The sequence below is a fragment of the Octodon degus genome, unplaced genomic scaffold, assembly GCF_000260255.1.
Source record: "Octodon degus isolate 3935 unplaced genomic scaffold, OctDeg1.0 scaffold00119, whole genome shotgun sequence".
Classification (NCBI taxonomy): domain Eukaryota; kingdom Metazoa; phylum Chordata; class Mammalia; order Rodentia; family Octodontidae; genus Octodon; species Octodon degus.
Window position 1 is genome coordinate 5,309,983 of NW_004524695.1, and position 25,502 is coordinate 5,335,484.

The following is a 25,502-nucleotide window of genomic DNA, read 5'->3' on the forward strand; positions in this document are numbered from 1 at the left end:
GAAAAGTATAAAAATGAAATATAAGAAGTAAAGCCATGCTGTTATGTTGAGCTGTAGGGGACTCAGGTCAACAATTTCTGACATTGCCAGTCAAGAAGAAGACCCAATACGATTATGGGTACTGGGCTCTTTTGGAATATTTTGCTGAGTTTACACACCTATCATATTCAAATAACAGAACTTATCAACAAAAAGGGAATGCAGATGAATGTCCATTTTATATCTGTGTATTCAAATAGCTAGGATCAATATACAGTTACATTCTCTTAATAGAGGGATTTGTTCTAATGGTATATGTAAGTAGGATATCATGTATGCATCTTGTACAGGAATTAACCACTAGGAAGAATGTATACAATGTGTTAGTTATTGAAACTGTCCTACCAGTTTGGTTTGAAACTGTCTCATTGCTATTTGTTTCTCAATAAATTTATGGAAAAAAATAAAAAATATAATAAAACAAAAATCATGTCATCTGCAAACACTGACAATGTGACTTCTAATTTTGGTGTGTTTTAGTTTTCATTTTCCTACTTGCTTAAGTCTAGCAAAAATTTAAAAAGCTACATGCACTGCAGTTCAGAAAGAGAGTGTAGACAGATAATGGAGTATCTCGAAGCCCGTGGATTTCCACTCAGCTATTAGATCTAGAAAGGTTTTCCTTATCTCATAAATCTGGTTCTGTTGTCCTTGCACATGTTTTCACAGTGGGTGCTGGACACTGTTGGATCAGTCTTCCTGTCCAGCACTGCACCTGAACTGTAGGTACCCTCATCACCAAACTATGATACCAGCTTGCATCCCCCAGTCCCTAGTGACCACAGCCTTACTCACTTGCTACAGGGAACAAGTGCCAGAGTAAAAAATAGCATCATTTAATGAAAATGATTTTTTTTCTCTTGAAATGCATTTATAATAGGCCATGTAGGTTTTGGTATGTTTCTGAATTCTATTAATTTATATGCTAATAATTATATTGTCTAATTTTGTATATTTGCGGTTATTTCTAATGACTGTAATTCTTCAATTTTGTTATTTTCTTAAAATCATTTCTGTTATTGCATGTTTTCTCTAATTTCGTATAAAATTTCAATAACAAATTTGTGTATAGCTTTTTCAATTTGTACAAAAATATCTCCCTGGAATTTTTTTCTGGATTTCCACTGCATATCCTCAAGTTTTCAGTTCAGTGTTTTATAGTTTTCAGCACTCAGGTTTTTTGTATATTCCATTGCATTAATCTCTATTGCATACTTTTAATTCTATTATAAATGTCTTTATCTTTCAAAATTCAAATATTTGCTGGCAAAATACAGAGGTATTTTTCTGTGTAGACCTTGTACAATCCTACCTTGCTGAATTTATTATTCTTGCAACTTTTCTGAAAGTAAGATTGATTAAATAATGATGATGTTGTCTATGATAAGTCTGTGTACTTTTTATTTCCTTTTCTTACCATGTAGCACTAAGCAGGACCATCATTATGATGCTAGATACAACTATTTAGAACAAACGTGCTTACCCTGTTCCACTTTATAGGGGGAGTATGTTTGGTTTTTTATCATTAGCACCATGTTGGCTGTAATGATGTGGCAATGCAGTTTGTCATACTGAGAAAATGTGCTTTCATTCCTAGGTTATTATGAATTTTTACCCTAAAAGTATGTGGATTTGGAGAAATACTGAGTTGTTTACTGGAAGTAACTGCATAGTTTCCTACTTTTGTTAACACTATTGATTTTTAAACTATTAAATCTACTTGATTCTACTAAGATAAACTAAAATTAAGCATAACATAAAGCTTTTGCAGTATTGCTGGATTTGGTTTGCTGTTTTGAAGGATTTTTGAGTAGCTGTGGTTATAAATATAACAGTCTGAAATTTTTATTTTCTGGAGGAATAAACATATGTCATTTACTAGTGTCAAATATGTCTGGCTTAAAAATCAGCCGGTATGTGTTCTGTCCATTTTCTAGAATGGCAGTGTAGTATTAGTGTTATATCTTCTTTAAATATTTAGTTGACTTCAGCAATGAAGCCAATTATGTTTTGAAGGCCTTTATAAGAAGAATTTCAGCTATAAATGTACTAACTAAAGCTATTTAAATTCTCTATTGTTTTATGGGTATGCTTTATGCCTCTTCATCAAGGAATTTGGGCATTTCATGAAATATGTGAAAGTTAGACACAAACTTGTTTATAACTTATATTTGCCAATTTATCACTTTTTGAACATGAGAATTGTGGGATTTTTTTTCCTTTTCTCAGTTAATCTGGCTGGAGGTTTAGCAATTTTTCAAGTTTCTGTTAAGAGACAAATTTTAGAATTCTTGACTTTTTCCATCATCTATCATATGGATTCCTTTATTATTTCCTTCCTACTTCTTTAGAGTTTAATTTCTTTCTTTCACTTAAAGGTAAAAGCATAAATCATTGATATCTGATCATTTTCTTTTTTTACATGAATATTCTGTGCTCTAAATTCCTCTTTGAGTATTATTTGAGCTGCATTTTATAATTCACTAATTTTGGCATTTTTTTATTATCTCGCAAGATATATAATGTCAATTTTTAAATGTGTTCAAAATTCTGTACATTTTTGTATTGTTTTTAATGTAGCTACATTGTGGTCAAAGAATAAAGTTTATATTATTTTCATCTATTAAACTGTTTCATACTCAAAATATGGCCTATTTTTTTGAGTGTGCCTTGTATGCTTTAGATGTGTTAGTATTCTATGTTTTGTGGTAGAGTGTCAGGTCAAGTTGGGTGATTGTGTTGTTCAAAGGTAGATGATAGGTGATAGACAGACAGACAGACAGACAGACAGACAGACAGACAGACAGATGCAAGAAAGATTTGTATTGAATATAGAGCATTGTACACTCTAGCCAAATATTCTACTACTGACTACCCTTTTTTAATTGTTATTTTAAAGAAAAGACCTTTCTAAATACCCCAGTCTGGGGCTGGGGAGATAGGTAGGCAGTCATGCTAGCCCCAGAACCCTGGGTGCATACCAGCCCAAAACCAGGCGTGGTAGTGCATACCTCTAATCCCAGCACTGGAGAGGCAGACACAGGAAGATCACTATGAGCCCGAGATGTGTAGTGAGACCCTGGACCAAATAAATAAATAAATACTTAAAAACAAATAAATAAATTCCCTAGATTGACTTCTACGTTGCAATCCTGCTGCTTCAGCTTCTGGAATAGCTGAACGCTTCTCCACACCCATCTGTCCTTACTATTTTTAAAAAATTTTTTTCTATCAATTAAAGAATGTATTAATGTTATTGACCTTCTAAATTTAAGGATCAACCTTCTAATATTCTTTATTTTCACCTTGTGATCCTCTGTGGCAAAGACTGTACTATATATTTTATCAATTTTCCTCCAGAAAGTTGTTTTTAAAAGAAATTTACAAATAAGAAACATGCATTTTAGACCTACCCACACATTAAGCTTTCCTGAGCTCTTCATTTGTTTGTGTAGGCATGAATTTCCAGTGACTGTGATTTTCCTAATACCTAAAGAATTTCCTTTAGCATCTCCTATAAGTAGGTCTTAAAAAGTCATTTTAAAAAAGAGATGTTTACTGCATATTGAATATTACTTGACACTTTTAATTTTAATCTTTTTGTGATACAGGTTTCCTATAGTGTACATCTTTCCTCTACAGACAGTGTGATTTATTACAGCTAGCTTTGATTTTACATTTATTACCAGTTATTCACAAGTTGATTTTAATGTGTGTTTGTCCATGTTCTTTGACCTGTGCTGGATTTATTGAGTCTGTAGAATGAGGCTTTATCCATTTCATTAATTCAGAAATTTTCTGTTATTTCTTCAAATACATTAGAGAAATCAGACTCCCACCACACATATGCTATGACACATATTTTGCCAAATATATGCAATAATTTTTTAGTTTTTAATCCTCCATGATTTGTTTTGGTCTTATTTATGCCTTCATTTTTACTAGTTTTCCCATCACACAATCTGCTGTCATTGCCATTCAGGGCCATTTCACTTCAAGTATACTTTTTCTACTATTTGTCTGCTCATTATGTTTGTATTTTCTTACCCCATATGTCTTCAAAGCATATTTATAATAGATGTTTTAATGACTTTTTCTCTCTTTTTTTTAATCATCTTTTCTCTTAATTCCTTTATCTTTTGTTATTTTCTTGTTGTTTTTCCTGACTGATGTTCTCCAGGTTGTATTGTGTGATTTGATTGGCAATTGATTTATTGGAAGCTATTCATTTAGAATTCTTTGAATGATAGTTTTTGTTGTATGTTTTTAAACAAAGTCAAAAGGTTGAATTAAGTGAGGGCTAGTTTGATCCATTTGATATGGTTTTAAACATTTGGGGGTTATACCTGGAGCAGTTTCATCACCATGCTAATTTAGCTTCGTGTGTAGTTATACACAGGAGGTGTTGAACATGGTTTCTTCACTCAGATTTAGTTGGAGGAAGAAGAAAAATTCCCAGTTCTATGTGAGCTTGGGAATGTTTGTTTCATATTTCTAATAGGAATTTTTTTTTGAAAGCTTCTCTAGTTCAGACTTGAACACTTTCAACATAAGCACATGCAAAAATGTATTCAGCCTAATATTCAGTAGAGTGCTGGGCAAAGCTAGGATGCTCATGTTCTGTGCAGCTTCCCTTCTTAACACTGGGCCATACTGGTTCTGAACGCCATGGCATCAGGACTTTGAGCTCGGTCTCTGCAACTCTATGGAATAGACTTGTTGGGTTTGTATCTCCTTGCTCTTCAGGGATTTCCTCCAGAGAGTGCTTGCCTCACTAGCATTTAGAAAAATCTAGAAATACAACTATCTATAACTGTTGGCCAAGAGAAATCATCTTTTTAATCACAATAAGTGGTGTGCATGAAATCCATGTCTACCAAAGATGGCTCTGTTACAAGTTCCCAGCTGAGCTTCTGAAATTTGATGTATCAGTTTTCTGATAAATTAGATTTAAAAGGGCCAGCCAGATAGCTCAGTGGATTAAAGTGCCTGCAGGCAGACGAAGGGACCAGGGGTTTGATCCCCAGGGCGGGCTGAGATGGTAACTGAAACTGAAAATGGTGGTGCACACCTGTAATCCCAGCACTTGGGAGGCTGTAAACAAGAGGATCACTACACGTCGGATCTATTAGTGGGACTCTCAACACCTTGTAGACCCTTTCTTAAAATCCAGGAAAAAATAGATTTAGAAATAAGATTTACCTTATTTGTAATTACCAAGTCATCAATGAACTAAATACAATATAAATGAAACATTACTTAGGCACTTTTCCCAAAGTTTCTAGAGCTATGAGAATTAACCTTGTTAAGCACGGCAAGACTGTGGCAGGGAGTGTTAAGGGACTTGTCACAAACCACACAGTCAACAGTGCTAGAATCATGAACAGTCCCAGTCGCAAATTTTTATTTCCGTGTTTAAAATACTCATTTTCTCTTCTCTTCACATAAAAAAAAAGGAGATCCCACTGATGTTATGTCACTGAAAGGCTTCCTGAAAACATCCTTTCTTATTAAAGAAAAAAATGGGTGTTACTTCCTTGATTCCAATGATATCTCTATCCCTGGAGGTTAAGCCTTGCGGGTGTGACACATACACAAGGTCATTAGCTACCAGTGCATCCACTATCGTTGTTTTTATTGTAATATTTTAAAAAATTGTTTCCAGAAGTCTGAAGTCTAGCAAGAAGGTGAGAAACTGAAATGCTGACATTCATATCCAAGCGCCGTGGGCATCTCTGAGACCTGAACATTGTGATTTCCATAAGTATCATGAATGTTTTTAAAGAACCTCCCAGGTGAGTCAAGGTCAGTTTCGTTTCTAATTATGGGAGATGAAACAAATCCCACCCTGTTTTCCAGTTTCTTAAAACTGCTACTGTCCCCCGTGGAGTGGATGACAGAACTGACCTCTGTAAACTTCCTTCACACTCACACTCAGACACTGGTACATGCCCATGTGCACACACACACACGATCTTCTTTGCACATCATGTCATGAAAACAAATCTCCTAGAAGAGGAAGGAGATCTCTGCATTCACTTCCATAGACCAGCCTATTAAAAATACCTCAGATCAATGGCTTCAAGCCTATAGTTTCTCTAGCACAACTTTTTAGTGATTTATTTAACCTATGGGATCAGTTCTTATTAAACAAGCATAGTCTGGGAAATTCAATTCAATTCAAACCCCATTCCCAAAGACTATAATATGCCACCACACTTCTCTCCCCAACCCAATATTAGAATTGTTTCTCTAAGTTCCATGGTTAAAGTCTAGCGTGAAATATTATGTACTCAGGAAAAAAGTCATTAGAATCTATACCCCATTCATTAGTATCTCATATATTCTACTTATTCTTATAATTTGAAAAATATAGAGTATATAGTGATTCTAGTACAGTACCAAACTGAAAACTAATCATTCAATTCTTTCATTGTTCAAGTATCTGTTCTAATTATATCGATGGGTTTAGTCAAGTAGGGTTAGTTAGGTGACGGTGGTAGGCAGGCTGATGTGTGAAGGAAGAGAATGTTCCTTTCAAAGTTTATCGGTGACAAAGTAGTAAGAAAAAATAGAGTAAGAACCATTATATTAAGAAACAAGTTTAATTATTAATTAAAAGTAAGAAGAATATTGCCTTTTTAGAAACACAAAGAGCACTGTAAGCTATAAAATAATCAAGATCAAATATATACAAAACATGACAAAGCTACGAAACACTTCAATGAAGACCTGTATGTACTGTTGTCTGACTGAAGACCAGTCATAAAGCTCACGGCTGGGAGAACAGAAGTCCTTTTGTTTGCATAGTTCCAGTTCAGAAGGGAAGCAAATTTGGAATATAAGTCATTGGTGAGATCACACAGAAAAAACACGAATGAGAGCCAGAATCTACTGTGAAATAAAAAGTTCCTAGTCAAGACTTTGGAGTCCTTAGACTGCTAAATAATTTGTAACATATTGGATTATTTTTAAAATTGTAGATTATTTTACATTGAGGTAATATAGATTATATAATTTACTAAGTGATTAAAAAATGTGCTTTGGAAACAGTGACTTTTTCCCTTGTCTGTGATAGTTTGCCTAGAAATCTCTGGCTATCTGTAATTAGTAGTTTTAAAATCAATATATTTTGATCACATAAGTTCTTTTTTTTAACGGCTGTATATTATAACAGAAAAATTTTCATTGTTGAATTTCAGGCATACTGTACTTTCAGACAGATTCAATGAATATTTGCAAATACTAATTATACCTGAGATGAACTTAAAATTATTTGATGATAAAACGTGACCTATATTTTAATCTTAAATTTCAAATTTACAAATGAGTGGATATGCTATATAAATACCTAATAGTAACAATATATTAAAAATATTGATGTGCTCTTCAATGGTCTTCCTTTCTAAAACCTTTAAACAGAATTTAACTGAAGTTAACAATAGCTTAGATTATTTTACTTGTCCCTTGCAACATTTCATTAGTTATGCAAATAAAGGCACAGCTTAGCATTCTATTGGCTATTCCAATCCATAAGGGAGAAGTGGACATATCCCAAAGAAGTCTATTACTATAAAGGAAGAATACTTCCAATATTACAAGTAACAATCTTAGTCTACTTAAAAGAAACACTGTAGAATCAATCATTTCAGCTCATCACCACTATTAACGAAGCTATTGGTAGGTGTCATTTCATTTGTTTAATTTTCCCTGATTCCTTCAACTCTTCAAACCTTTGGATCACTTAGTACCCAGACAGTGCTGCTCAAAGCCAGATTTTATAGAAGAATGTGCCGCTTGTGAAGCCATCCAGAGTGTAAACAGGCTTCTCAAGGGCAAATAAACGGAATCCAGAGGCAACACAATAGACTGACCTTCTCACCAACCTCCGCCCCTCCCCTTTCCTTAACCATGTAATGGCAGGAAAAGTCAAAGAGCCAGAACAATAAATGAAAAATGACCCTCACTAACCGAAGATTTTCAGGGCCTGATTACAACGCCATCCCATCGTATGCTTCAAAGAGCAAAGGCTGAGAGGGAGGAGACAGGGCAGGGTACAAGGAAGAAAGGCCAGGGGAGATTATTTACTGGCTGTTGCAGATCTGGTTACCCTCCTGAAAAACAAGAGCAGATGTATTTGCATGATTATAAAAGAGAATGCCTTTCAAATAACTTAATCTTCAGAATATTCTTGTGTATACATTTGTTTTTAATTCCCCAGGGACAGGCGCCGACTGTGGGATCCTTTGTTTACCCGTGGGCAGAAGGGCGGGAGATCCTCACACAGGTTCTAAATGCTTGCTAGTGAGCTACACGTGTGGGGCCAAGAGGATTACTATATTATCCTGCTATTGTTGCTGCATTACATCCACTTCAATCTGCAGGAAAAAGAAAACAGAACCCGGCCCCGGAGATGATAAGCAGGCTGCTGCTTTGAGCTCTGTGCTTAGGTTGATGGAGCCCACAGGAAGCGGGTTTGTCTCTTCAGTTTCTGTCAGAACCCTCCAGTCAGTGGGAAAGCTCTGGTAGAGGGGAAATCACCCTAAAGGCAATTACAGTCTTCTCTCTCAGAGGACGAGATTGCAGCCAAGTGGACACAAAAATGCGAAGTTTCTGTCATAGCCGAAGGATTTCTAAGCCAAGGAGCAAAGTGAGTGGGCTCTGGAAATGCTCGCGGTTAAGTAGTAGGTAATAAAGAATACAAACGCGGCTGCGCAGACTCAGTGTGAATTTAGGGGAAAGGAGAACAGAGCTCTCTGCTCCCCCCATCTGCACTTCCTCGGAACGGACACAGGACTCATTTTCCATTTGGCACAAAAGAAACCTGGACCTGCCCCAGCTGGATCGGGCAGGGCCTTCGAAGTGTTCTGTCCACAGGGCCCACTTCAGTGCTGAACCAAATGACCCTGGGCCAGCTGTCTAAAGGCTGAGTTTCATTGGGTAGCAGGAGGCCATTGGGGTCAAATATAAAAGCAAGCTGACCGGCTCTAGGGTCCCAGTAAGACCAGGCAAGGTTGGCTGGCTTCTTCCTTTGCCAGCCAGGGCTGGCCTGTTACCTACTGGTGAGACCCCAATACTAATAACAGTGGGACAACCAACACCTTTCTGAGAAAGGTTGCCAAAGGCTTTTGAGGGAAAGGCCAGTTATTAATTCCTCAAAAGAACTGAAAAGAAAGCTTAGAGAGGAGGAGAGTGGCCAGACCCAGAGCGCACATCTGAGTTGGACAAAGCTGAAAGAGAGAATGGAAGCCTGCCTTCCCCTCAGGAGCAGCCTTTCACAGGACTGGCTGCTCCTACTCAGGAGCTGGAGAAACTAGGTGGGTGAGAAATTCTGTGCTCCGCGAGTTGTGTTAAAGCCTCCCATGCCATTAACTGATTATACTAACTTTAAACAGCTAGTGGTTGTCCCTACAGCTTATGCTGCTTTAATTTTTTGTTGTTATGTATTTAGTACACGGTCTACAGGTTCTCACTGTGCAGATTGGACTGTAGTGATCCTCCCATTTTCAGCCACCCAAGTGCTGGATCACAGGTGCTCACTGCAACGCGGGGTCTCAATCGATGTCTCAGCGCACCCCAGGGGGATCAAACTCTCATCCCCTGAGCTTGTATGCTGTTTTATATGAGCACTAAAATTGTCTGCATACAGAATACAAGCCTGAGCAAATGCAGAATGAGGCAGAGAGTAGAAATGGTTACTCCTCCCTCCCATTGCAATAAGATCTCTTACCATGTACACGTTGATACACTCTTCTTTTGTTTCTTTCGGTACAGGGTCACACTAAGCAGCTTGGACTCATAGTACTCCTCCTGTTTTCAGCCTACCCAGTGCTGGGATTACAGGTATGTGCCACTATGCCAGGACTCTGTGGCCAACTCAGCATGCCCAGAGGTGGGACTGGCGTGGCATGTGGTGCCAGGGATTGAACCCTGGTCCCTGCACTTGCCTAAGCAGGCGCTTAGTCTACTGAGCTATCTTGCTGGCCCTAATACGCTCATCTTTAAGACACAGATTTCCATGTTCTCAAAAAGTAACTAAAATTTTGTTAATCCAGTACTTATTTTGGGCAGGATTATTCTTTCAAACTATCCTGTTCAACTTGTTAGAAATACTATGACTTTTCTCCATGGATCATCTAAGATGATTTGGGGCACATAGTAACTAAGCACCTCCTAATATTATTAAAGAGGCTGTATCAGACTGAGATTATGAGCAGGAAACAAGGTTCTGTTTATTAAGAGCTGTGTGACTTCACTGCTCTACTTCCTTTCTTTCTCCTCTGAAAGGCAAAGGGGAAGAGGTGTCAGCCTTCTGTGGCTGTTGAGAAAGTGGCAGGAGCCAGCCCCTGCAGAGGGCTTGAGGAGTGCCCTTACCCCAAGCAACCACAGGCTTATGAGTCCACCATTCAGCTGTCATTAAATGATAGAAAAAATTCCACACCTGTGCTCTCCTGCCTGGGGGAGCCAGGCTGAAATGAGTAAGTGAAATGAGAAGGTTTCCAGCCCAGTGTTGGGCTGCAGGACAATTGTTAGTCATGGAGATAGTTAAGAAGAACAGCAGTTACATTGGTCAGGGAAAACTTCCTGGAGGAAAGGGATGTTCATTTGCATTGGAATACATGTGTCCCTTATCATTCAGAATCTCTCCTGATCTATGCAGCCTTGAGGACAGTGCTAACAGAGGAAAAGCTGCAAGTGAAAATGATAAAACTTGATCAACAATAGAAAAACCCACCACCAACAATAAAGAAACCACTAACAGATGGAAAATTGTCCTAGATCCCTGATACCTGCTATGTATTTTAAGAATGATAGAAACTATGACCGAAAAGTCACCTATTTCTTATAATTGCATCTAAAGAGAACTTGGGTATTCTGTTTTTTCAATGAAGCCTCTTCAGACCACTGAACCCTCCTTTTCAATCTCCTTTGCATTCATCAAATGTGTTTTCAGTGGTTTTTTTTTTTCTTCCAATGCCCATGGTGGGTACTAGAATCTTAGGAATTACAAATAAATAGGCATATTCCTTAACCCCAAAGTGTTCCTCACTCAGTGTATTTAGTACTATCTTAGTTTTTTAGTAAGTCCTTACCATTACAAAATTGAAAAATCAAAAAGATACAAAAGACACTCATAAAGCAATCATAAAGCCACTACTTGCAGAGAATTATTTTACTTCCTTTCAGTTTTTTTCACAGGACAGATAACTAAACAATCACCCAGTATGGGACACCAGATGTACAGGGTTAATGCCATCCCTTTTCATCTGTAAAATAAAATAGCTTTCAAGCCATTAAAATTTATGCCAAGGTAAATTCTGTATAATATTCCAGCGTGTGAACAAGCCTGACATAAACCAGAAACTTCGACTCGCTGAAGATGATGTGAGTGGTTGCACATCACAGGGAAGCTAGTGCTGATAAAAGGACCCTATCCTAAGGAAAAGGCCCCCTTAATTCAATCAAGACCCATGACCTGCACAGCATGACGGTGTCCCCATGAAGCAGGCAGAGAGCAGCCAGGATGGCTCACAGGCCCCGGGCTCCTCCCCACCCCACCCCATGCCATTTCTCTACCCCTGCTCCCAAGGCAAGTGCTCTTCCCTGCTCAGACAATATCCACACCTTCTGGTAACTCTGACAGGAAGACTAGATACCAATGAGTAGCTGAGAAGAACAAGTTAAATTAAATCTAAACTTCCCTTAGTAACCTCACCACTTTTTCTAAAATAAGCTATGATATAATTAGCATACAACTCTGTCTTTGGTGTTTGTCCACACACACTAGCTTATATAACAGAGCGCGTTTCCAGTTGCTGGCTTTGTGAGTCACTTCCGTCCCAAGACTGGGATTAAGTGGTTCTACAGAATCAGCTGTCCAACTTGGCACTGAAGCCACATTTCCATGCCCAAGAGAGTAGGCACTGAAGAGTAGGAATATGAGAAACTTTCCTTACAACTAATAAAACTAACACAGCTTCACACTCAATAAAGTTTCAAATCAGCGTGGTTTTGTGCACCTCTTACAATAGAGCACATACCATGCTATCTTCCTATGGCATTTCCATTTCTAGAACATAATCATATGATAATCTCAGAAGCTTCATAAATCAACAGGAAACATATGAAGACAAACTGATTATAACCTTTTTTCTATTTATGAAAAAAAAATTTTTTCCATGTCTTACCACAGGTATATTGCTTTATACAACATAAAGTGTCTTCTGAAAAGTTACTGATTGTCAAGCAACTGTGATATAAGTCTCTCTATTGGTTTGCATTGGAAAATCAAATGTGGATCATTGAAAAGAGTAATAAAAGTATAACTTTACATGTAAGATTTAACACTTGTATCCATTTTTATTGCTAGAATAATGCTGCATAGCAAATCACACAGAGCACAAGCATCTGTCCTGCCCCCGAGTCTCCAGGCCAATGATTTTATTGAGCTCAAGGGCATTTGGCTAGACAGACCCAGGGCTCACTGGGCTCCCTGCTTCTCTGGGTCTCACCCAGCTGTTGCTGATGAGGATAGCACTAGCCAGGACAACTGGGAACACTTGGCCTGACTCCACTTGACTTTTGTTTCCAGCGGGCCAGCCCGGGCATGTTCTCTTGGTAATTTTAGAGGACCAAGAAACAGCCAGAAACATGTAGGGGGTTGTTTTGTTTTATTATTTGTTTATTTTTCCAGCTCTTGTGCCCTGTGTGGTAACTCACATCTCATTTACCAAAGCAATTTCAAGGGCAGCTCATGTTCCACAGATAGGAAACTAGACCCTGCCTTTTCAGGAAGAAAAGCTGAATAGTCATGTCTGCCTGGCTAACAGAGAGTCATGGAGAGAGCAGTTATTAATATCATAAATCTACCATCACCTTAAATCTCCAAATGACAATAACCAGAGCAATAATCAAAATAAGCTAGCTGGATTCAACACATTAAAGCCCTGGAGGGGCCAAAAGGATTTCTTGCTTATCACAGCCTCATGGCTGAGGGCCCTATAACACAAGGAAGATTAACAAGATAAAAGCATGCGAGTTTATTTCCTAAGATGTCTAAATGGCATAAGAACATTGATAAGAAAATGAAGGCACAAAGAATGAGAAGAACCTGTGTATTTTTTATGGGAGATCAGATAAAGAAGTGGAGAGTCATGGAAAAGAATGACGGCAGGCAGAGGAGGGCTGTAGTAGTAAGAAGCAGAGAAGAAAGAGCAACACAGCCTGTGTGTTCAGGTGCTCTGTGTCTTCAGAGCTAGGAGTGCTCTGTCCTCCATGTGTAGAGGAGTGGCTTTGGGAATGGGAGTCTTATGACCCTCTTCAGGAAGAGGGCAAAGGATTAACTTTCCTAGTTGTGGTGTTTGCTCAAATGCCCAGGCACCCTATGTGGAGCAGCAGGTCCTAGACACACTGGGACTTGAAATAAGAAAGCAATGACAGCTATTGAATGAATTGAACTATGTCCTGACACACAGAGAGGCTTCCTCAGCAGCCTAGGGCATGACGTCACAGCTCTGGTACCTTGTTCCCTTTTACTTAGGAGATAGAAGGAGAGACCCATGTTTACAAAATTAATCTGAAGAAGGTATAAAAAGAAGACAAATAGAAAGGGGATTGAGAGATGGCAAAAGAGGGGAAGAAGTGAAAAGAAAGGGGGAAAAAGGAATTAAGATGTGTTATGCGCACAGGCCAACTCCAACAATTCAGTAAACAGTAAAGAAACAACAAAGAAATAAAGCAGAACTAGTGATGTTGGCATCTATTTAGTCCTTTATTTTATTTATTTATTTATTTATTGTCTCTTTTACATGGGTCTACCTATGCAGTTCAGGCTGGCTTTGAGCCCACTTTGTAGCCCAGGCTGGTCTTGAACTCACAATGATCCTCCTGCTTCAGACTCCCAAATGCTGGGATTACAGGCATGTGCCACCATGCCTGGCTCTTCTTTTAGTCTTCAAAGCCAACCACAGAGTTATGGCTATACTCTAGGTATAATGTGAAGACTTTCCCAAGGATATTCAGCCAGTAGCTCAACCTGAGAATAAAAACACTTATTTCCAACCAAATGTGCTTACAATACAATCCCCCCACCAACCCTGAATCTTAACTATTACCTTTCCCTGAATCTCCAAGTTGCAGGTTCAGGTATTTGGAGACTCCATTATGCCCTTAGTGGCAGGTGGATCGCTTCTGGCCCAGAGCGCTCTCCTGTCTGGGGTTAGCCCCGGTGATGGGTTTCCTCACAGAATATTCTACTGTTTATTCTCCCATTTGACTGTTTCAAGAGGGCAGAGACCATTTCCAGTTTTGTTCTGTTTCATCTGTGAACCCAGCACAGTTGCTGACTCTGAAGGAAATATATAATAATTGAATAAATAAAAATAAATAGGCAGCTTGCTAAGATCTGAGAGTATTTTTGAAGAACAGAGCACATAAATGGCTGATGAGACTGAAAATATTCTTCTCAGGTAATTTTTAGGTAATCCATTTTAAATGAAAGGGCCAAGGAAGACTCAGGTTTCAATGCGCCAATGTTGCATATTCAATCCATGAATGTTTCAGAACACAGATACAACCACATTTCATGTTTTTATTAGTCAGAACCAGAGAAAATCAATGTCAGAGACTTATCAAACAAATGCAGGTCCTCCCATAGGATAAGCTGCTTTTCTCTGGCATTTTCAATTAGAGAAGTGGATGAAAGGGGAGATATACATTACATACCCGATTCCTAGTCAGCTGATGCCAAATCAAAGGCTTCACTGAAGCACTCTGCAAGTGTTTAATATTTTCTGGAGATAATTTAAAGTTGCATGACTTCTCTCCTCACCACCTACTTACTGGCAGTACAGCGCCTTCTACGCAAGACAGGGCTAGACTAATGCCTTTTGCTTGGCAAGAAATATTTTGTTTCAGTTGCAAACTGTGTTAGTCAGCTCTCCTGCCATCCGGACAGGACCCCCAAGCCCCACAGCTTACAGGGGAAAGGGCTTAAGAGTGCTCCTGGTGTGGGAGTCTTAGGCCTATGTGGGCTGGCTCTGAGGAAGAAACATCACAGTGCAAGAGTGTGGTAACACAAAGCTGCTTCATCCGTGGTGCCCAGGCAGGGCTGTAGAAGAGCCTTGCCAGAGAAAAAGGGGCAAGGGACCTCATGTAGCACCCAAGGGCATCCTGTATGACCCACTCAGACAGCGCAGACAGAAGCACGCGCTACTGATCTGATAGACCTTGTTTAATCCCATAAAGTTGGTGCATCGGGGTTAATGGTCACACAAACCAACACATGAAGCGGGCTGTTTTCTTTATTTTGAAGGAATGCGTATGAGGTAGAGATTTTCCATGTCAATTCATATGGAATTGCTTTAGGAAGGAAACCTTCATTCCTGTCCATCATGCGTGCATACAAAAGGATATATGTTCTATAGCCCCAGATAAAGGCCTTCTCTACAGGACATGCATGTTGTACCCTGGTTGTATCCAACCCAAGGAAGGTCTTCAGTCAGGATACCCCTTAAAATTCTCAGATTATCAGAGTTTATCTTCTTATCCTGGCTGTCACAGTTTTCAAGGTAAAATAGTTAAATCAGAAAGGAAAGGTGTTTCCACGGTGAAATTGGAGACAGCATGGTACAGTTATGAAGACTGCACTTCATAAATATGGTCAACACCAAACCAGAAGTGAGCCAGATGGTAAAGCCATAAAATCAGGCAATGGTGCTTGGATTGGAGACAGGCTGACATACTGAGGGATTTAGAATCAGTACAATCTGTAATATCTATGAGTAGAAGGCTATAAGGATTAGGCCCTGGCAGCTTGTGAATAATTTATAATTATGTCCAGATTTTGGGTATGTGCCTTATATAAAGAAGAGGAATAATTCTCCAATGAAATATAATAATTCAGATTTAAATGTGTTTGTTTTTCTTATAGTATATGGGATATGCTGTCAGTAACTAATAGCAAAGAGTAAAAGCAATGTTTAAGGCAGTAAGGAAACGAGCCTGGGATAGAAATGGGAGACACTGATATTCAGTCCATAGCATGGAGGAGGCTTGATCCTGGGTGTGGTGGGCAAAGATGGGTAAAGCTGTGAGCACGACTGAGAGGGTGGGGAGCTGCAAGCATGGGAAAGCCAACACCTGTGGGGAAAGAAAAAGCAACGGATTAAGAAAGATATAAAACGCTGCTGACCCGCCAAGGGACGCAGGAGAGGATGCTGTCAGAGACATGAGCACAGAACAGATTCCAACAGAAAAAGTAGTTCTCATCAAGGATGTCACAGAAAATCAAAGGTGAAAAGGTTCTTTTTTAATTAAAGAATCTATTTCTTTTTTTTTTTTTTGTTTACAAACCAAAAGTAAGTACCAAGTACTGAACCCAGAACCCTCACACTAAATTAAGTCTCCAACATTTTATAAATTGTTGGTATTTGGACACAAGGTTTCTCCAAGTTGCCCAAGCTGGACCCAGCCTGGTGATGCTCTTTTCTCAGTCTTGAAGATTTATAAGAGAGGATTTATAATATAGAATATTTCTGATAAGATGCAGGTATGTGGTTGGTTTTGGATTATTATTTGCAAAATGAATTTAAAGACTTTCAGAATCTAAGTTTCTGTCCATTGTATCAGCCATTCCCTTTTGGCTAAATTGAGTACAATGTTCTGAGTGCTAGGACAGGTTGTGACTCATGTGTCTGTGTCTTGCAGCACCTACGACACAACAGGAAGCACAGGAAGGAGCCAGATCCTACGCAACTACAAATATCAATTATGAAATTAATTAATAGCACCCCAGCTATTCGCCAACTTTCAACTTCATTTTGAAAATAATTTTTGTGAATTATATAAAATCCTAGCATGTGTTTAACTGGTAGTATGCGAGTATGCGTGTGTTGGCTTGTAGTGTGTGTGTGTGTGTGTGTGTGTGTGTGTGCGTGTGCATGTGTGTGTTGGAGAGAGAGAAAATATCTGGGTTTTGAATCCATCACTCATTCATTCTGAATCACACTGTATCATCTCTAGCAGGAAAAAGTGGTTCTAAGGAGTCTGGATAAGTTGAATTTATTTACCTTTCTCCTTCCTAATAGTTTGCTTCACTCAATTTATATTTTTGCCATTCCAGGTCCTCCTCCATCTTTTCTTGGTTCTAGTGGTATTTGTAGGCTTCAATTTGCTATTTTAGCCTCATGTAAGAAATTCTAGGCTTTGTACTTATACATTTTTTAATTCACCCAAAATAGCAGAAAAGATAATTTATCTTTCCAATTATGTTATTTGAAAATAAAATTAAAAGCTACCGCATTAGTTACCTAAGTTGCTAAATTATTATTTTTAATAATTTTATTGAGAAACAAATAGCAATGAGACAGTTTCAAAACCGATCAGTAAGACAGTTTTAATAATTAATACATTGAATATTGCTGTCTTCTAAGTGGTTATTCATAGCACAAGATGCAGACACAATATCCTATCCACAAACACTATTAGTACAAATCTTCCTATTCATTGAATTAAGAAAAAGTAGCTGTATATCTATCCTAACTTTTGTATATACAGATACAAAATGGTCCTTCATTTGTATCCTCTTTTATTGTTTAGTTTTGTCAGAGATTGGTATTCCCTTTCCATTTACATATTGTAGGTGTGTGAATTCAGCAAAAAAATCCAATATAGTCCAGTAGTTCAGAATAGTAGTGGGCTTTCCGAAGGACTAGCAATGTCAAAAGTTGTTATCTTGAGCTTTGTACAGCTCAGCATATTAATATGGCTTTACTTTTTATACTTCATTTTTATACTTTTCTGCTGGATGGTTAAGACCAAGATAAAGCAAGACCTATATAACAAGAAATGTAACTTCTGTATCTGACAAGGTCAGTCAAATCCCCTCAGTATTTGCCCTGAAACCATACACTGCAGTTTGCAGATCCTTTGTCAGTGTCAGGCATGTGGATGAGTCACGGCCATTGCTTGACCAATTTGCTTTCTATGTATCTTGCTAAATTAGATAGAGGTGTGTTTCCATTTTATTAAATGGGGTCAAGATGTTCTTTGATGCATTATATGTCCCTCTACCTGTGGCAAGTTAAGATTTACTGAGATTGCCAAGAATTTATCACTATTATCATTATTATTATTATTATTATTATTATTATTATTATTAATTTGTGGTACTGGGGATCAAACTTGGAAGCTTGTGTTTGTCAGGCAGGTGTTTATGCCACTGAGTTATCTCCCTGGCCCCAGATTACCAAGAATTTAAACCAGGATAATAAAATTGTAGCACTGGACCTACCAGATAGCTCAGCAAATTGAAGGACCTGTGTAGGTGGAACACAGCGGCCGAAGCTCAATCCCCAGCGTGCCATGCTGTCCCTGCCCCCAGGACACACAGAGAAGGCGATTGAGATTGGACGTGGTGCAGTATGCCTATAATCCCAGCGCTTTGGAGGCTGAAAACAGGAGAATCACTATGAGTCCAATCTAGTAATGAGACCCTGTAGACCCTGTCTTAAATTTGAAAAGGAAAAAGAATTGTCAGTTTTATGATTTTTTGATGTTCTATACAAAAGCAAAAGAAAGCATCACAAACCACCTAATTGCCCTTCCACCACTCTAAATCAAACCCATTACCTGAAAGGCGCTAGGTCTGAATGTGTCCCTCACATCATTCTGGTATGACCAATATGATTACCAGCAGCAAGCAATGGCATTTTGTGTATATATTTTGCTTACCTTTCTAAATATTTATTTACTGATCTAAAAAGCCTAAAATTAATTGCTACCCATTTCTGCACACAAACAACAAGTGCACCGAGAGGGAAATTAGGGAAAACATGCCTTTCACAGTAACACCCAAAAAAAAAAAAAAAATGAAATACTTAGAAATTGATCTAGTAAAGAAAGTGAAAGATCCATACAATGAAAATTACAGTACTCTGAAAAAATAGATTAAAGAGGATTTCAGGAAATGGAAAGATAATCCTTGCTTGTGGACAAAAAAAACAATATTGTGAAAATGGCCATACTCCTAAAAGTGTTATACAGATTCAATGCAATCCCAATTAAAATACCATTAATATACTACATGGATCTAGAGAAAAACATTTCTAAAATTTATCTGGAACTAGAAGAGATCTAGAATAGCAAAATTAATCCTGGGCAACGAAGGAAAAGCAGCAAAAAGTCATCCCTGACTTGAAATTATACTACAAAGCTACTGTGATAAAATCAGCATGGTACTGGCAAAAAAAAAAAAAAAAAAAAGATCTGAGGATCAAAGGAACATATCTGAAGATGCAAACACAACTACAAACACACTCAACCAACTTATCTTTCACAAAGGGACTAAACATGTTCACTAGAAGAAAAATAGACTCTTTAATACACAGTTCTGGAAAAACTGGCTTTTCACATGCCGAAGGCTATAATCAGACCCACGTGTATCACCATGAACTAGAATCAAAATGGATCAAATGTGTATGGATGAGCGGCGTTGCCTGAGCGCCGCTGGGAGATGTGGCCACCCTCTGCACAGAATCAGAGCCCTTCAGCAGCCTACATCACCCCCTCAGCTCCCTGTCCTAGGCAAGGAGGCCAGCTTCTGTTGTGGGGCCCGAGTCCAGATTGCGGAGAACTCTGAGCAGCGAGGACCACAGCGTTCTGAGAGTGGTGGTAATGGTCTCAGCGGGCGGGGAAGATGAAAGGTAGCCGGATAGAGCTTGGAGATGTAGCTCCACACAATTATCAAACAACTGAAGAGGTTAAACCAGGTCATCTTTCCAGTCAGCTATAATGACAAGTTCTACAAGGATGTGCTGGAGGTTGGCGAGCTAGCAAAACTTGCCTATTTCTATGATATTGCTCTATACAGCATGATGCAAGGTAGATCATTCACAGAATCAGAAGAGACTTTACATCCTCTCACTAGGACACTTTGTACCTCACTGAAGGCTAGGAGTGGGAACTAAAATGCTAAATCATGTCTTAAACATCTGTGAGAAAGATGGCACTTTTGACATCTATCTGCACATCCAGATCAGCAATGAGTCAGCAATTGATATCTACAGGAAGTTTGGCTTTGAAATTATTGAGACAAAGAAGAACTGCTACAAGAGGACACAACCTCCTGATGCTCATGTGCTTCAGAAAACCCTCAAAGTCCCCTCTCGTCAGAATGCAGATATGCAAAAGACAGGCAACTGCACAAATTACAAATGAACTTTCTTGCACTTGCTTGTTGCCAAATAAAAAGAGGCCCATAATCCCCTCTTCTCTTTGCTAAGCTTTCCCTCCTTGTTCTCTTGTTCTTGGTTTTCCTTCACCTCCTTTTCCTTTGAAAGTTTTAATAATTTCAAGGATTTTTTTTAAATCATGTTTGGATTATTTCTCATTTTTGTGAGGTGGTTGGATTGAAGGAAGTTGCATACCCCAAAACTTTTGAGTATCAAATGATTTAAAATTTTTAAACTTTTTAAAAATGTCCTGCTTTCACATTGAAGGGCAGAGCCTACAAATATTGTTTATTTCCAAACACACAAAGACCCAAGAGTAATATCTTTTTCTTTGATTCATAGACAAGCTTGGTGTGTTTGTGGTACTTTGGATTTTTAAACACTATTTGTAGGATGCTGATCCCTAGACATTGCCTTCACCCCACCTTCAGTCCTTCTGAGCACCCTCAGGAGTCGGACCACTGTTATCCTTGTGAGAAATACTAAGCCTATTTGGATTGTTAGAGCAATTGACTTTTCCCTTCTTGCTGATTGGTGGGGAAGTCAGGTTAGGGAGGATTATATGTTGGTCTAAGTATTCGAGTTAAAATGCTTTTTTCTTAATGAATGTTTGTCAGCAGGTATGTTTTCCTGCTATTGTTACTAGAGGCATTAACATTTAGAATGTGAGTTGGTAAGGTTATTTTTTTTTAATATCCCAGCTTGAGATAGTAGCCTTTAACTGACCTAAAGAAGTTTATCGTGATATAAGTTTTTTTCTCCTGACTTTTTTCTTCAGTAAGCCCTGTAATACCATAATTAATCTAATTTTTAAAATGGAGTTGATTTCCTCCAAGTTAATACCCCTAAATAAACTTGAAGTAGATGTGTCCTTTTTGGACATATTTTAAAATACCTAAAGGAAATATTAGATGGACTTGTGGCACAATAAATGCACTTAATGTCAACTAATGCAGACTATTTTAAAAATGGATCAAATATTTAAATGTTGGGGTTTTTTTGTTTTTTTTGCGAAACCAGGGATTGAACTTAGGCCCTTGTGCTCCCCAGGGAAGCACTTAATCCACTAAGCCATCTCTCCAGCCCCTTAAAAGTTAAAACAGAAACACTAAGGTGGCCACTGTGACACATGCCTGTACTTCCAGAACTCAGGAGCATAATTGTGAGTTTGAGACCAGCCTGAACTACAAAGTGAGAGGAAGTGTAGCCTAAATTGCACAGTGAGACTCTGTCTCAAAAAAGAAAACAAGCAAACAAAAAATAAACAAAACACTAAAGAAAGTAGGTAGAAATCTTAAAGATATAAGGGTAGGTAGAGAGTTCATGAACAAAAACCAAACAGCATAGGAAATACTTCAAAGCATCAATAATTGGAATCTCATCTTTTTTAAAAGTTTCTACACCTCAAGAGAAATCAACAAAAAATAAAGAAAATCCACAAATTTGGAAAAAATTAAGTCAACTATCCTTCATGTAATAAATACAAATATTATGCTAGATGTTAGCTCATACCAGGTATTCAAAAAATAGAATTTCTGTCCAAGTCTGATTTTGATTCCTTCAAAATTTTTGTGAGGGTTCTCATTAAGCTGCCAAAAAATCACATGGATCTGTGATGTAGCTGTGAATCCCATTAATACCTGAGCACAATTTAGTCCAGCAGTTTAGCTCTTGCAAAGAACATAGTCTTGACAGAAACAAAGACTGGAAACAAATGAAAGTCTTTTTAAGTGAGCCTTGTGTACAAAGCCAATGGGCACTGCTGCAAGGGCTGGCAATGACAGGGCTGTTAGGGCAGCCAGAGGTCACTGTGAGCTAAAGAATGGTTGGGTGACAAAAGAAGAGGTGCCACAGAGGGCACGCTGCAACCTGCACCCTTGGGCAGGAGCTTCTTTCCGTGTGGGGTTTCTGTCATGGCCCAAGGCTACACTGGAGCTGGGAGGAAAAAGGTGGAATCATGTCCGCAGAAGGAATTCCACAAAAGGTTTCTCTTGTTTCCTCCTAAAGAGGTCTACAGTGATGGTATATTTATACCATATTAGGGCTGTTCCCAATTTTCCACACTGGTGCATCAAGGAAATGTTGGAAACTGGGTGCAAGAGCGGGACATTTCTGTCAGAGCTCCATGCACACTCGGGAGCTCAGCCTGTGGATGAAACGCTGCACCCTCTCTCTGGGAACTCTGCACAAGGAAGCTCTAAAGGACAGACAGTGCTGCAAGTACCGCAGCTCAGGCCCAGGCCTGTCTTTCCAAAGGTAGGAATTTCCACAATGCCCTGCAGAGAGAAATCCTCAAGGGACCTCAGCTCCTACACTAGAAAGGGACAAGCTATGCTACACATGAACCTCACAGGGGATAGACCACCCTACTCACCAGGCTGCTGCAGTTTTCATCCAGAGCCAGGACACTGGTTCATGCCCTCCTGGCTCTAGCTGCATGGGAGGCTCAGAGAAAGGGACCGAGCTCTTCTTAGGAGCATGGTTGAGACAAAAAAGAAAGATAAAGTTGGACACAGACACTGCTGTCCGACTTACTGGAGGCACAGGTAGACACCATGGCAAAGCGTACAACTTAAGAAGAAAACTGGGGTCTGCACCCCTGAGAAACACACACATGACCTTTCAACTAACAAGGAGTGATGTCAGAATTTGAACTCAAGCACCCTCTAGAAAGATCTGGCATTTAGCACTATAGTCTCCTGCTTCTCCAAGCTAGGTCTAGTTATCCTCTCCCAGAATGCCCCGCAAATTCCCCTGATGACCATGATCATAATTAACAAATATATATTTGTGTTGTGAAATCATTTGCTTAATGTCTGCCTCTCCGACTACAGAATGAGAGCTAAAACTTTTTTTGTTAAACACTAAATATTCAGCAGTGCATCTGTTTTTACTCATAGAGTCAGTCAATTAACACTAATTGAATGGATAGATGAATGCACAACAATTAGCATTAATTGAATGAATAAATGAATGAATGATGAATGTGGTGTGATGGTGACCCTAAAATAAACAATGACTTGAATAGTTCACAGCAGAAAAGTGTCCATGAACTGAAGAAAGGACAAGGACAACTGTAAGAGAATTGTTAGGCTAGGGTTGGTATTGCTTTAGGCAGCTGAAAAGGAAGCTCAAAGTAAGAATGACAAGTATGCACAGAAAGCAGGAAATTGACTCCACTGATAAAAGTTGAGAAACAGATATAGATTGGGGTACTAAACAATTTCGAGAAAGCCATGAAAGAAAGGGAGAAAACATGAGACTGCAATATGAGCAAATTTATGAAATGTGAGGTCAGAGTAATTTCCCTGGCAGTTTGATTAGGGAGCAGAAGAGGACTGGTTAAGGAGCTCGAGGATCAGCGAAGAGTGGAGAAGACCAGGACAGACCACAGCAGGGAGCATGGGGAGCAGAGATGGAGCGGCAGAGGCCGGGTCCCTGGCCAAGGGCAGAGCGCAAGGCCGCCAAGAGGGAGGTGGAGAGATCTGCAGAGGGGTTTAATGCAATCTCACGTTTTTGAGCTATTTGTCTGACAGTGCAGGGTTTTTTTTTTGTTTTGGTTTGGTTTGGTTTTTTTCAGAACCTGGGATTGAACTCAGGCCCTTGTGCTTGCCACAGAAGCATTTATTTTGCTGAGCCATCTCCCTGGCCCCCAGTACAGAGTTTTAAATTGTACATTTTGAGAATGTATTTTTCCAGAAAGAAATGCTATGGAGCAAATTTGAACCCTGAGGGTACCAAAAGATAAACAGTCAAGCCTCCATCTTCAGGGATTCTCTATCTGGAGATTCATCCAGATGTAAGCTGAAAATGTGTAGGGGAGAAATCCCACTTGTGCTGAACAGGTGCAGCCTCTCCATGGGTTGGACAGTATTCTCTACATAGGACAACATAATACAGTGAATACTTCAGTAATATAATGAATATTTAATTTTTATTAATTAATTATTAATTAATCCTCTTCTCTTCAAATCCACTTACGCCATCATTTGTGCCACTTTTTAAAGCAGCTTTGGAAATCCTTTCATGCCTTTATCTCCTGCCTTGGCTGTCTCAGTGTCCTGAGGAGAGTGCAACTGTTTAGCTTTCATGGTCATTTTGACTTTGGGGACGATCCAGAAGCCACAAAGTACCTGACCTGGTGGGTAAGGTGGATACGGACACACCAGGATGATTGTGCAAGTCTGGCTCTCCACCAGGTCATACACAGCAGCATCTCTCGCCCCGCCTAAAGACAAAAAAGTGGACTTTGAAAACTGCTTCACAAATTGGCCAGAATGCTAACTCTGCTTGAATCCAGGAGGAGCCCTTTCAGGTCAATCCATGGCAATGTGGCAACGTGTTTTTTACTATAATAAATTATTTTACTTAAACACATTGTAGTTTTCATTGTCTCTTGTATTGGTATGGCCCAGCTATTGCCCCGCAGTGGGTCCCAGCAGCAGCAAGGAAGTCCAGCTGCTGGAAGGCACTTTGTAGCTTACAGTCCTGATGAGTGCTCCTCCAGCACCAAGATGCCCAGCCAGGCCCGCTCCACCTAAGGGCATGAGGGCAGAGCCCAAGATGAGATTGGCAAGGTTGCCAGCTAGACCAGCTCCTGCGAAGGTAGAAACGAGCCAGGAACGATAGCAGGAATAAATGAAACTTCATACAGAAAGGTACAAATTAAAATGAGGACAAAGAGAAAAATGAGCCAGTGTGACTGCTCATTTTTTTTTCTCCTTAATTTCTTACAACTTTTTAACCAACTTGGCACAGTTATATCTGGTAATCTAAATAACTAATTCGAAGACAGCATTATACAACATAGCGGCCACTGTTGAATTCCTACTTAGTGAAATTCTGTATTTCTTTTTTATTTCGTTTGTTTTGGTTTTCTAATTTTTTTTTATCTTTTATTCATTTTAATGAGAGAAAAGGTAAAATAATGAAACAATTTCGAAACAGGTTAGTAGGACAGTTACAATAATTAATACATTGTCTTCATAGTAGTTAATTAGAGGACAAGATGCAGGCATGATATCTTGTCTAAACAATATTAGTACAAACCTTTCTTCTCATTGAACTAAGAGCAAGTAGCTGTATATCTATCCTAACTATCTTATTTTTTTAACTGCAAAATGGTCCTTTATTTACATCCCTCTTTTTTGTTTTGTTTTGTCAGAGATGAGTGTTCCACTGCAGTTAGAGAAGCTGTATTTGGAGAAGTCTTTAAAGGACTTTTTCATACTT

At 38.9% G+C, this 25,502-nt stretch overlaps 1 pseudogene; it reads left to right on the forward strand.

The window, feature by feature from the left end:
* The first annotated feature begins 19,735 nt into the window (after nucleotides 1–19,735).
* LOC101579998 lies at nucleotides 19,736–20,291 on the forward strand (annotated as a pseudogene).
* Nucleotides 20,292–25,502: the final 5,211 nt, after the last annotated feature.